A 13,055-nucleotide genomic window follows, 5' to 3' on the forward strand; every position below is an offset into this window, starting at 1 on the left:
CTTTTGGATGTTTGGGATACATAAGCCTTGATTTCTACATCTTTCCCTGATGGTAAGCATTGTTCTTCCTCATCCTAAAGGAAGGGAGGAATTATCTGTTCACCAAGAAAGTAACCTTCTATGGTCTTGTTTTTTTTCCCTTTTCTGGGCATTTTCCCAGCCAGTGACTTGACTTCTGAGTGTCCTTTCCACACCCACCTTGCCTCCAGATCTGCCCAGCCAGCAATTGGGGTCTGAGATTCAAATGCTGCTTCCCAGCCTCAGGGCTTTGGGTGGGGGTGGGGCTGCTATTCAGTGTGAGATTAAATTCAGCTGCTCAGGTGGGGGCAGGGCCACCTCACGGGGCTCAGTTCCCTCAGGGGGTTTATGTGGAGACCTTCAACAATGGATCCGAGCTCCCGCCTGCTTTGGGAGTCCCTGTCTGCTGCTACTTCCAGAGGGGGCCCGAGTTATGGGGACACCCTGCTCCCCTCTCGGCCAGCCAAAAAGACCCTCTCACCAATCCTTGGCACCTGTGGGTGGAGGGACCTGAGTGGCCACTGGAGATTCCATCCCTGAAGCCTGCTTGGATCTGCTCCTCTCAGTGCCGTGCTGCTGAGGCAGGGCTGGGTTCTGTTCTGGGTCTGGTGCGCGACAGACCTTTTGTGTTGGTTTTTCAGGGCTCTCTCGAACAGAAATCTCCTTCACTCCATTGTTCTGTGGCTTCTGCAGCTCCAGAATTTGTTGGGAGTTCTTCTTTACGTGTATTTTATGGGCTGTGGGTTTGGAGCTAGCATGTGTGTGTCTTTCTACTCCACCATCTTGGCTCCTCTGAACTTGACATCTTGTAGATATTTTAAAACTCATTTTATTTTCCCCTAAACCCTCACCTCTTTTGAACTTCCCTATCATGGATGAGGATTCTACCCTCTTTCTGGTTACCCAGGCTTTCAGTCTCTTAATTATTCTGAACTTCTCACTCTCACTTGCCCCACACCCCCAATCCCTTGCCAAATCTGGTCGTTTCTTTTCCCATAGGCTTTCTTAGATATTCCCCCTTTTCTTTCTACTCAATCTAGTTTAGACTCTTAATATCCTCCACCTGAACTATTGCAATTGTCTTCTAATTGTTTTCTCTGCCTCCAGTCTCTCCCTTTTCTCATCCATCCTCTTCGTGGCTTCCAAGATGATTTTTCCTAAAGCATAACCCTAACCCTGCCCCTGGCTCTATTCAGTAACTATTGTATTCTAGCAGCTCCATAGTGGTTCTGGGATCAGGCATAGCTTCCTCTGCTTGCCATTTAAAACTTCCTACCTTTCTAGTCTTTTTACACTTCACTCCCTTCCAGGTTCTCTATGCTCTGGCTACCTGGCCCACATGCTGTTCCTTGCATAAGACATTAAAGCTCTGGTCTCTGGGCCTTTGTATTGTCTGCCCTCCAGGGATCAGAACTCTCTCCCTCTTCACTTCCACTTCTTAGATCCTCTGGCTACCGTCAGTACTCACCTCACAGGGCACCTTCGACACTCCGGGAGTCTTTTTCAATAACCCCAGTTACTAGTGCTTTCTCCTCAAAAGTTACTTGGTATGTGTTTATATGTGTGTATATATATCTATATATCTCTATATATATATATCTGTATGTTTGATTGACAGAGGGTACAAAACGTACATATTTAAATATGTATATATGTGTTTTATTGATAGAGGGTACATTATGTATTTATTTATAATATGATTGATAGAGGGTACAACATGTCTATGTGTTTGACTGAAAGAATGAAATATGTATGTATTTGTATGTGTATATATATTTGATTGATGGAGGGTGCAAGGCTGGATTTTTACCTCAAAGATTCCGTTGGCTCCTTAAGTGTAATGGTCTCTCTATTTGCATCCACTAGAGGGCGAACAGATTCCTTTGCAAAATCCACTCATTGTCCTTTGCTGACAAAGCCCTGGATTTTGAACAAGTTTTCTGCCTCCCTGGGCCACAAGACTCAGGCAAACTTTTCCTGAACCACTCCCATGACCTGGACTTTCTTTATCTGCTCCAGGGATGCGCTGGTCCCAATAGGTAGGAGGGATTCACCCAAGGCACAAAGACGTTCTCCAGTAGATGTGACTTTGTATGGGAATTAAGTAGATAGATAACTTTTTTCACATTCACCCTGGCATGCTGTCATGAATTCATGCAATTTTATTTTCCTTTGTGAATAATCCTTGGAAAAGCCACAGCTGTTATCTGGATTGTATGGGAACAACAATCATAATTTATATAGTGCCTGCATGTACCAGGTACTGTGCTAAGCACTTTATGAATATAATCTTATTTTATCCTTAACATAACCATGGTAGGCAGATACTATTATTAATCTACCTCTTACAGTTGAGGAAACTGAGGCAACAGAGGTAAAGTGACTTTCCCAGGGTTACATAGCTAGTTAGTCTCAAAGGCTAGATTTGAACTCAGGTCTTCTTGACTCCAGGACAGCTAGGTGACACAATAGATAGAGTGCTGGTCTTGGAAGACTTATCTTCTTGAGTTCAAATCTGGTCTTAGAAACTTATTAGCTGTGTGACCCTGGGGCAAGTCACTTAATCCTGTTTGCCTCAGTTTCCTTATAAAATAAGGTGGAGAAGGACATGGCAAACCACTCCAATATCTTTGCCAGAAAACTTCAAATGGGCTCCTGAGGAGTTGGACATGACTGAGATAACTGAACAGATTAAAATAGCAACAAACTTCCTAAATCCAATCCCAGCACTCTATCCACTGTGCCACCTGGCTGCCTACAATGAGGATGAGGAGAAAAGGGAATGAGGGGAATCATAGAACCACAGAATTTGGCAATCATCAAGTCCAAACCACTCCCAAAATAAATCACTGCCATATAACAGCCCCCCAAAGTCTCATTCCAATTGTTCTTGAAGACCTCCAAGGAGGTGAACCTACAAACTCTCATGACAATAGCTATAAAAGAAATTTTTATATAATTATATAACAGGTAGCCAGATTATACACTCTGTCCACAAACTCTGAGGTTAAGTGACCAGTACTAGTGGTTGCTTGCTAAACTCCTGAACTCAGGCTACTATTATTTCATTCTATACCCTGCCTATGAGTGGTCCCTATTAGAAAGCTAGTTTACCACCTTTCCCTGTGAGAAACACCCCATCACTCTCTCTTAACTTATTTTAGATCTTCCTTCTCCTATCATGCAGTAGATAGAACCTTGACTGTGCCTGTCTTCCCAGGGAAATGTCCTCCAGCTCCTTAGCATACTCACTCTATCCTTAAATGATCCAGGGTCTTCTATGTCTATCTCAGGGCATAAAAAATTACACTAGCCTATTAATACCATTAAATATCTCTATAGTACTTCAAGGTTTACAAAGCACTTTTCCCACAATAACCTTGTAAGGTCAGCACCAGAGAGTGGCTTCACATCCAATAGAGACATAGTTTCAAATTGTTTCCTAGAATGGTTTTTTCCTAGAATTGTTTCCTAGAACAACTCTGTCAATAGTACATTCATTCATGTGACTGTCCTCCCACTGCCCCTCCAACAAGAGCTTTAGGTAACTGGCCATGGCTTTGGAGTCAGGAATACTTGTTTTCAGATCTAAGGGAATTGAGAAGATTAGAGCAGCAAGTAGGTTATTATTGGAATTGCATGAACCACATGGACTCCATCTTGTGACTCAATTCTAGAGCTAGGTTAGTTCCCTTTCTATTCAATTATGGGTCTAGTCTAATTTCTATGTTGTAAGAAAACTTCATTCAGTTGTGGGAACTGGGAGAAAATCTTACTACATCGTTTGAACCTAGCCCTCTGTGACTGGGAAGCTGGGTCACCTTTCCCAGCAGTTGAGAGACCCTTAACTAAAGACCTAGGATATGCTGACCAGAAACCCATTCAAATCCAAAGAATGATGCAAGGAGTTTTCTCACAATTGTACATTCCAAGTAATCTCTTATCTGAAAATTGGTCCCATACTGATCAATCAGTTATTGTTTCCATGTTCCTTTGGTTGTTTACTGACACTTGGGGAAGAGTGTGGAACACCTCTTTTCCTGATTTCAGGAAATTGCATCTGTTCACTCTCCATCTCCCAACTTGGAAAATCTCTGATCTTTTCTCCAATTAGAAATCAGATTACCTAATTTTGCATACTGGTTCATTGTTTTCTTTTAATTAATTGATCTCATATGATTAATTATTTTTAATGCATATAAAATCTGTCCTCCACCTATATTTAGAGTCCACCGTAAAAGCTGAGGGCGCCTCCTGGGGGTTAGTTGAGCAATTGGCATACATTGCTTAATAAATTAATATGCTTGGAAGCTTAAACCTTTGTTTTCTCAGTCATTTCATCTTTCACCTACCACCTGTCTGAGACGAGGTAACCCTGGGCAAGTCACTTAACCTCTACTTACCTAGTTTTTTCATCTGTAAAATGGGCATAATAATAGCTCCTACCTCCTGGTGCCTGGCACATAGCAAACACTATATAAATGTTAGCTATTACTATTAAAATTATACACCCTTGGGCTTCATTTTCATATTCTTTTCATTTATATTATTGCATTCATTGCTTATATTGTTTTCTTGGTTTTGCTAGTTTTGTATCACATGGTTCATACAATTCTTGTGTTGCTCTGAATTCCTTATTTTTGTTACTTCTTAGGGTACAATAATACTCCTTTGCATTCATATATTTCACAATCTGTTCAGCAATTCCTAATATGTGGGCAAACGTTATGTTTCTAGTTTTCTTTGCTAGCACAAAAAGTGTTGCTATAACCTTTTTTTTTTTTTTTTTTTTTTTTTAGCACACATGGGACTTTTTTTTTAGTGACCTCAACCAGCAGTGACCTCTCTTTGGTCAAAGGGTGTGAACACCTTGCTGACTGTTCACACACAATTCCAAATTATTTTTCAGAATGGTTGGACCAATTCACAGCTCAACCAATGGTATATTGGTTAGCCTGTCAACTTGCCACCCCTTCAACATTGACTATCTCTATGTTTTTAACTTTTATTTTTTCCAGTTTGCTTGGTGTGGGGTATAAACTTGATTATTTTAGTGTACCTTTCTCCCATAATGAATGATTTGGGGCAGTCTTTCATGTGATTGCCCATAATTTGAAATTCTTTTGATGACTACTTGTTCTTTGATGACAGTCTTGGAGAACATGCCCCATGCCTGTTGCCTGTAATATCATTTTGAATTATTTTCCTTGAATATGCTAGAGCAAGTGAATTTGCCTCTTCTGCAAGGTCAGGCTCACTCTTAATTGATCAGGGAAGCTGCCATTTACATAGCAAATCTGGGTTAATTTTGCTCACACTCCTACCTAATTATTGTATTTTTAACTTTCCTTCTGGTCTACCTTGAGAAAGATAAGGAACTGAAAAAAGTGGTAAAGACTGTTTTTGGCACCTCAAAAATCGAGATCATTCAATTTGACACACAGGTTATCATCAAAATCCACAAAAGGGAATCTTTTTCCTTTTAGGCTGAGATCTCTGTGTGGGTTTCTTTTGAATTGGCTTTCTTCTCTCTCCTTTCCCCTCCCCCCAGAGCTTTTACATCTGAACTGCTATCTAGTCATAACTTCCCCCACCTCATATTGCATCTGTCCTAGCTTCCTGTCAACTGCAAATCTGATAATTATGCCATCTATGTTTTCATTCAAATCACTGATAATTTTTAAAAATCGTATGACTGTTGGTGTAAGGGAAGGGCTAGAAAGGACATATTGTTGGCTTGGAATCTTTTTGCAGCAATTTGGGCATTACCCCCTGCCCTGACTTTGTCTCAGTGGGTTCTTTCGATATTAATGGGAAGGTTGGAGGATCCCCTGTCCACTTGGCCAGCCATCAACCCACAGATTCCTCAATCCAGTACCAGGTCATAGGCTATAGAAGGGCCCTGAGAGTTTATCTAGTTCCACTCCCTCATTTTACAGAGGAGAGAATTAAATCCTAGAGAATTTTGCCATAGGGCACAAGGGTAGTAATTAACAGAGTTTGGCTTGGACTTAGGTTTTCCAACTTCACATTTAATGCTGTACCCGGTATCCACTCTGTGCCCATTACTTTCTTCCTCTGCCTCCCCCACTCCCCTTATTATTTGCCCCAAGGTCCTAGGGCCATAGTAGCTTGGGAACAGAAAGAAGAATCACAGAGAATTTGTGGTGAAGTCCATGTTTCTTCTCCCTTCACCATTGGGATTGTGTTAGCTAGGTGCTCAAAACAGGTGACAATGTTGTTGTAACAGTTGCAATAATACTTGGGAAAAATACAACTCCTGGTGCCATTTAGGTCCCCTTGCCAGGTACTCGGTCCAAATGTTCACAGAAGCTCTACCTACATTATTTGGCTCCTGCCTGCCACTGCCACCCCTGTTGTCTCTCTCCAACTCTCCTTCCCTGTCTCTTTCTAGAGAGATTCTGAAAATTCTGTACCTGAAAGTTCTGCCTTCTAGTCCTAATCCAGACACAGTCCTCTCTTCTCATGCTTACAAGAAATACAATTCTCCAGGTCTTTAGTGACTCAGGTCCTCTTGCCAGGTAGTCAGTCCAAACCTTGTAGGGAGTAGCCTAATGCTTAAAGAAACCTGTAGGAGGTGGAATCCTGGATTGGAATCCAAGCTTTTCTTTCCTTCCCTGTTTTTTGCCTTTGATATCCAAATTCTTTCTGAATCACCATTCAGGGAAATAGGTGACTAGGCAACTACAGGTGTGGGCTCCTGCTGGTACTATAGCCTGGCCCAGAGTTACAGGGCTTTTCCTCTAACCCAAGTTTCCTCATGCAGCCTGTAACTCTGTGTTCAAAGTTGAATTGCCTTGGCATTCCCAGAGAATTCCCATTCTCTTCTGGGGACCAGAGAGTTAATGTGTCTCCTCAGAACTGCACATTTTCTTCTCCTCTGGAACTCAGCCTCCATCTGGGGCTACAGGAGAGTCACATGTGACAGCTGCACTGGCAGACATGATGGCTTGAATTTTCTGCTTAGTTCCGGGGATTTTCCTGCTTCTTGAGCATTTAATTGGGCTTTCTTAAAGGACTCCTCTCTACTGGACCAGGAACTGCCATGGTAAATGGGGTGACAGAGGACCAGACAGACAGAAAGACAGACAAGGGAATTAAGGAAAAGGCATATTAAAATACCTACTATGTGTTATACACTGTGTGAAACACTTTGCAGATAATATCTCATTTGATCCTCACAACAACCCTGGAAGGTGGATGCTATTATCATTCTCATTTTACAATGGAGGAAACTGAGGCATATGGAGGTTGTGACTTGCTTAAGAGCCACATGGCTAGTAAATGTCTGGGGCTGGATTTGAAGTCAAGATTTCCTGACTTTTGGCTCAGCACTTTATCCATCCTTCCACCTAACTGCAGTCAGGTAGGTAGGCAGACAAATAGACAGAGAGGGGCAGAAAGGCTGAAAGACTGACAGACAGACAGACTGGTAGCAAGCATGGAAGGCAAAAAGCAGACATTCATTAGTGGTCAGGAAGAGGGATGTTCAGAGAGAAAGAGAAGCAGGAAGAAAGATAGAAAAGGAGGCACACAGAAGAAAACCAGGCAGGCAGAAAGGCAAGCTTTTAGGCAGGGAGGGCATTAGGTAGAGAAGAGAACAAGCATTTTAATGCACCTACTATGTGCTGAGCACTTTGAGATATTATGTCATTTGATCCTCACAATAAACCTGGGAGCTAGCTGCTACTATCATACTCATTTTACAGTGAAGGAAATGAAGGCAATAAATGACTTGCCTAGGCAGGAAGTCAGACAGAAAGCCTGGCAAACAGGTGAACAGAGAGATGCAGCAGGCATATTGTTAGGTGGGCAGACAATTAGGAACATCCAGGAAGACGGACTTGCAATCTGACTTACAGGCAGGCATATGAGTCACTAGACTGGCAAACAGGTGGGCAAATTAAAAGGCAGATACACAGAGTGATATCCCAGCAGACAAATAGGTGTAAAAATAGATGGGCAAACTGGTAAAAAGGCAAAGAAACTGAAAGGCACATAACAGTCAGACAGGGGATGAGCATGTTGGCTGCTCATAGATAGATAGGCAGGCAGGAAGACAGAAGGATGGGATGAGAGACACACACAGACAGACAAACCGTGGGAGGCAACCAGTCATTAGCCAGACAGGTTGACAGGAAGAGAGGCTGGCAGACTGACATACACTTAGACAGGAAGGTAAATAGGTACACAAACTAGTGGACACAGAAGGATGAAGTGGGTAGACAAACGTACATAAAGGGTGATAGACAGTGAACCAGGTATGGAGGCAGGTAGACCACCAGACACTTAGGCAGAGACCAATGCATATAGAAAAGCCGAGAGAGGCAAGAGGTAGGGAGACAGTAGAAAGCCAAATGGGAAATCAGGTATACATATACACAGACTGCATTGAGGCAGTTTGGCCAACTGGCACATAGGAAGATAAGCAAAAGATGAGACAAAGTAGGCAGACAGGCAGACAGAGAGACAGGTTGACAAATAGATCTAAAGGCAGGAAGACAGGGAGGTACACACTCAAAAGACAGGCAGATGGGTAGAATCAAAAAAGATATGCAGGCAGCCACATAGGCAGTTTTTTGTGCAGGTAACTGGATAATTGAAACTGCCCCCTAGGGCAAAACCTGATTTAGGAATGGTGCAGTATTAAGATGTCCCCAATTTATGACTTCCTGTTCATGAGATGGAGTAGGTTGTCCTATTGTCACGTTCATGGAGACATTCCCATTCTGAGGACATTAATATAATGTCAGAATAGCATATTTTTGAACCCCCAATAATATCTACAAGGGGAAAAAGGGAACTCAGGGAAGGTGAAGTGGTAGTGGTGGTGGTGGTGGTGGTGGTACAGGAAGTGCATTGCCAGAACTTCAGAATGTGAATGGGTGATACCCTATCACAGGCAGACAGGTGACAAAAGGACAGACAGGTAGGCAAGAAGGTAGACAGATGACCAGTTGGGAGTCTGCTGTCCATCCTAGGAGATTTTAGATGTGAACGGGAAACTATGCTTTCTCCAAAAGAATGAATTTTAAATGGTACAAATTGTGGCATTCCCTTGTAGATGGGAACTGGACATCTTGGTATATTCCTGTTGCTGGACACCTCACTCCTGAGAAGTGCTGTTTTCTGTTTGTAAAGCTTTCTCTGAAGAACCATCTTCTTCTCTCCCTCTCACCTCTGGGAAGCTTCAAAGCATCAGTGGGTCTGGAGAGAGTTGGATGGAGGCTATCTATCCTCAAAGAAGGTAAGTCAGTCAACAAGCTCTGTCAGCTTCATTTTGTCTCATGTGGAGAATAAGGATAACTATAGCACCCACCTCACATTGCTATGATATTCAAATGAGAGAAAATATGAAAGTGTCTTGTAAACTTTAAAACGCTATGTTAATGTCACCTGTAAGTATCATTCAACAAAGGAAACAAAAGCAGTGGTCAGCCAGGTAGAAAGAGAAGCTGGAGAGATCAGTATTATGAAAACCCAAGGAAGAGGGAGCGATGCTGCAGTGATAAGGAAGGATTTCAATTCAACAGGGGTGACTGGATTTAATTATAACACTGGTAACCTTGGAGAGAGCAGTTTTTGTTGAATGGCATGGTCAGAAGTCAAGAGTGGGAAGTGCAGAGACAGTGAGGGTAAGACTTTTTCTTACTTTTTCTATGAGTGCAACTATGAAAGGAAAAATAGTATAGGATCATAATTTGAGTGGATGGTAAGGTTAAGTGAAGGATTTTTAAGGCTGAGGGAGACTTGGAGATGTTCATAAGTAGCAAACAGGGAGAGAATGGAGCATTCATTCATTCAAGATGCACTTGATTTTATACGAATGGGAAAGATAGGCATGTATTGCTAGCTGAGAATATTTTCTTACAGTCATTGGCAGTGTGTCATAGAAAGAGAAAGGCAGCTAGGTTGCTAAGTGGATAGAGCTCTGGGTCTGGAATCAGGAAGCTCCAAATCAAAATCTGGCTTCAGACACTAACTAGCTGTGTGACCCTGAGCAAGTCTCTTAACCTGTTTGCCCTAATCTGTTAGGGAAGGAAATGGCAAACCACTCCAATATCTGCCAAGAAAACTCCATATGGGGTTGTGATGAGTAGAACACAATGAACAACTGAAAAAGAAAGGGAAAAGGGGAGAATAAGAGCAGAAGTAATCAGGTTTGGTAACTGTTACAAGCTGAGCAAAGGAGGAGAGATTGGGGGAATAACACAGATAATCTAAGATGGTTTTTTTTGTGGAAAAGAAGTTACTAAGTTATCTTCTTTGTAAGTAAGTGTATCCTCTACTCATAGCCTCATAGAGAGAAAAAAGAGTAAATCAAAAGTAAAAAAAAAGTAAATTATCTTCTTAGTAAAGTAAGTGTATCCTCTACAGATAGATTCATAGGGAGAGAAAAAAATTTTGAATTGTTCCTCTGGGGAGCTTCTTTTTCTCTCCCTGGGCTGACAGGTACACCCTGATCTAATCTCACAGCAAAGGCAATAACAGCTCAGGAATAATTTCTAGGAGTAGGGAGGTAAGAGAGGGATGGCTATCACTATAGCCATGTGGCTCCAACTACAAATTTCCCTCAGGATCCTAATGATAACTCAGGGTGGTGGTGGGGATCTACTCCTACTACACTAAAGTATTTAATCTCCTGAGCTCCTACCAGCATCCTTCCCATTTATACAAATTCAGTTACCATGACATTATTGATTTATATTAAATAATTACTAAATGACAAGTCAAAGACAAGAATATTCACAATATTTGCTTATTAGAAGGCAAAGCAGAAATAATCATTACATTTATCCAGTAGAAGATAAAAGAAGGGATAGCCAAAATATAGCAGCTCATTTGGGCACCTAGGTGGCACGGTGGATAGAGACCTGGATCCAGAGGGAGGAAGACCCGAGTTCAAAGCCAGCCTCAGACACTTAGTACCTATGTGTACTAGGTCACATAGGTACCCGGGAGAAGTAATTTAATCCTGTTTGCCTCAGTTTTCTCATCTGTAAAATAAGCTGGAGAAGGAAATGGCAAACCACTCTAGTATTCTTGCAAAGAAAACCGCAAAGAGTTGAACAGGACTGAAATGATGCAAGAACAATAGCTCACTCATGAATCTGGGTCATACTCTCCCATCAATTTACTCAGTGTGTGTGGGGCACATATTTACAGAAACACAGCAAGGCACATAAAAAGGAAAATCCATGTACCTAGGGCAACTCATGACTATGGATGGCAGGCCTTAATGTCCTAGGTTTTTTTAGAGCACAATTTATATTTCATGTCATAGTTGGGCCAAGCCATTTCTTTGCTATCTGGACCTTTCTGGTTTTGATAACTCCCTTTCTGGTCAAAGCTGCTACTCCCCTACTCTTGGGCTGATGAAGCAGTGACAAACGTTTTTTATTTTTCTTTTCTTTGTTCCTTCCTTCCTTCCTTCCTTCCTTCCTTCCTTCCTTCCTTCCTTCCTTCCTTCCTTCCTTCCTTCCTTCCTTTTTTCTTTCTTTCTTTTTTTTTAGGGCACAATCACTCTTCCCTGGGTGCTGAATGCTATGCTTTCCAATGACAAGCACTTTTATTAAATCAGAGAATGGCCAAGCTCCTCAGATCTTCTCTGAGGCACTTCTTCTTCTCAAACTGTGTTCAGTGATAGGGCCATGAAGTTTTTCTCCAGGCAGATTTTGAAATAGAAGGGGATTATGCTTTGTTCAGTTAGCTCTTGTATAATTTTTTTCTCCTGGTTAGGTTCACTTCATTGTGTATTAATTCATACAAGTCTTCAAGGATCTTTGAATTTATCCCTTTCCTCATTTCTTATGGTACAATAACATTCCTTTACATTCACACACCAAAATTTATTTAGCATCTTCTCAATTAATGAATATCCATTTTGATTTGGTCAGTAATTTCAAACATTAAAAAAAAGATGGCTTATATTTGAGAATTACCCATTCATATTATGTGATAATTTACTTACTGGGCTATGGTTCTTGTTATTCATCAGGAAATTATTTTTATGATTACTGCTTATGGTTTAAATACTTAATTCGTTTTTAAAGGAGAGTAATTTTATTTATTAATTCAATGGGAACTTTAAAAACTTTTGATATTGTTAATCTCTTTGGTTTTCAGAGTTTTTACTTTTATGTTTGTTGCTTTATTTTCTTTTGTGCTTTTTCTAATGTTTTGAGTTGTATGCCCATTTCACTGACACATTCTATCACTATTTGTTTATATGTGTCCAGAGATATAAAATGTCCTCTGATGACTGCTCTAGCTGCCTCCAAAATGTTTTACCATATTATAATGCCATTTCAATGGTCTTCGATGAATTTATCTATGCTTTCTATGATTTGTTCTCGGACCTACCTTTAGGTTAGGATTTTTTGCTTAGGTTAGGTGGTTCTTTGACCGATCTTTAGATTAAATTAGTTACCATTCAAGTTAAATATGAGACCCTTTCTTCAAGGGCCTTTTAATTGACTATAATTTTTATTGCATTGTGGACAGTAAAAGATGTATTTAATATTTCTGTTTGTCTGCACTTGTTTATGAACACTCTATTGTACTACATTGGCTATCTGGACATAATTGATACAGTATTATTACCATAACATTGCAGTCACAGATGTGTCTCTGGAGGAAGCAGAAATGGTGCTGGAGAAAATACAGATGGTGAAAATAGTTGGAATAGATCGAGTATATAATGGAGATCCTTGTTGTAAGAAACACAGTTTTGAGGACAATGAGAAATTGATTCTCAAGGCATCTGAAAGAGATAAAGATAGCAAAAGTTTGGGAAACACTCAGATTTTATTTTAACTCTTCAAATGGTCATGAGAAAGTATTTTTAGCAGCAATAAATATGGCTTCTTTTCCATTTGTATAAAATCAAGGGTATCCTCAGTGAAGTTAGTGAAAGAATAAATGAAAATGCATTTATTAAATGTTTACTCGGCACTAAGCACTGTGCTAACTGGTGGGGATACAAATAGAAAAGAAGACAGACCCTGTTCTCAAGA

This window comes from Notamacropus eugenii, chromosome 1, assembly GCF_028372415.1.
Source record: "Notamacropus eugenii isolate mMacEug1 chromosome 1, mMacEug1.pri_v2, whole genome shotgun sequence".
Classification (NCBI taxonomy): Eukaryota; Metazoa; Chordata; class Mammalia; order Diprotodontia; family Macropodidae; genus Notamacropus; species Notamacropus eugenii.